Source organism: Bison bison, unplaced genomic scaffold, assembly GCF_000754665.1.
Source record: "Bison bison bison isolate TAMUID 2011002044 unplaced genomic scaffold, Bison_UMD1.0 scf7180017864063, whole genome shotgun sequence".
Taxonomy (NCBI): domain Eukaryota; kingdom Metazoa; phylum Chordata; class Mammalia; order Artiodactyla; family Bovidae; genus Bison; species Bison bison.
The window spans coordinates 13,985,930-13,986,622 of NW_011494635.1; the positions used below are offsets into that span (position 1 = coordinate 13,985,930).

The 693-nt window shown below is 65.5% G+C and overlaps 1 protein-coding gene across 1 annotated transcript in view; it reads left to right on the forward strand.

The window, feature by feature from the left end:
• CPXM1 (carboxypeptidase X (M14 family), member 1) overlaps window positions 1-693 on the forward strand; it is a 7,707-nt gene that overhangs the window by 327 nt on the left and 6,687 nt on the right. The window lies entirely within an intron of this gene.

The following is a 693-nucleotide window of genomic DNA, read 5'->3' on the forward strand; positions in this document are numbered from 1 at the left end:
GGCAGCCTGAGGAGGGGAGGCTAGGGAAACGAAAAGAGCAGAGAGGCCGGGCGCCGGGGTGGGGGATGGGAAGCATAGCCTCTGGCGGGGCCCCTCGGTGTCCTTCAGAAAGATTCCAGCCCTCCCCCACCCCGTAACCCTGCCTCCGCCTCAGTTTCCCCTCAGCCTCTTTCCGTCCCAACCTTCCTGGCAGGGGGTTCTGGCTCTGGACAGATTTCCCTCCCGGGTTGTAGTTTCCGCCCCAAAATTCTCGGCTTTGCTACCTAAACTGTCAATTCGCCGTTCTAAGCCTCAGTTTACCAGTTTGTGAGACAAGGTTTGATTGTAGGCCACTGGTAATGTGCCCGGCGCCGGGCATGGTACACAGTAGGTGCCCACTGTGGGACGGGCTCACAGGACTGAGTGGAATCCAGGGTGCCTGGGGCCTTTGCCGACGGTAAAGGGCAGAGCCCGAGCGAGGCGGGTGAGCTCGAGGGGGTATGCGGGGGGGAGCGGAGATGAGGGCAGAGTCGGTGGGTGCGGAGACCCGGGGCGGCCGGCCTGGGCCCTCCCCTTCCTCCTCCCTTCCCTCCTTCCCTTCCCCTCCCTTCCCAACCCCTCGGCTCCCGGGGTCCGAGGCCAGCAAGCGGGCTGTGGGCGGGCGTGCAGCGGCGGCAGGAAGGGGCGGGGGGCTCCAGAGCCCCAGCAGGAAGA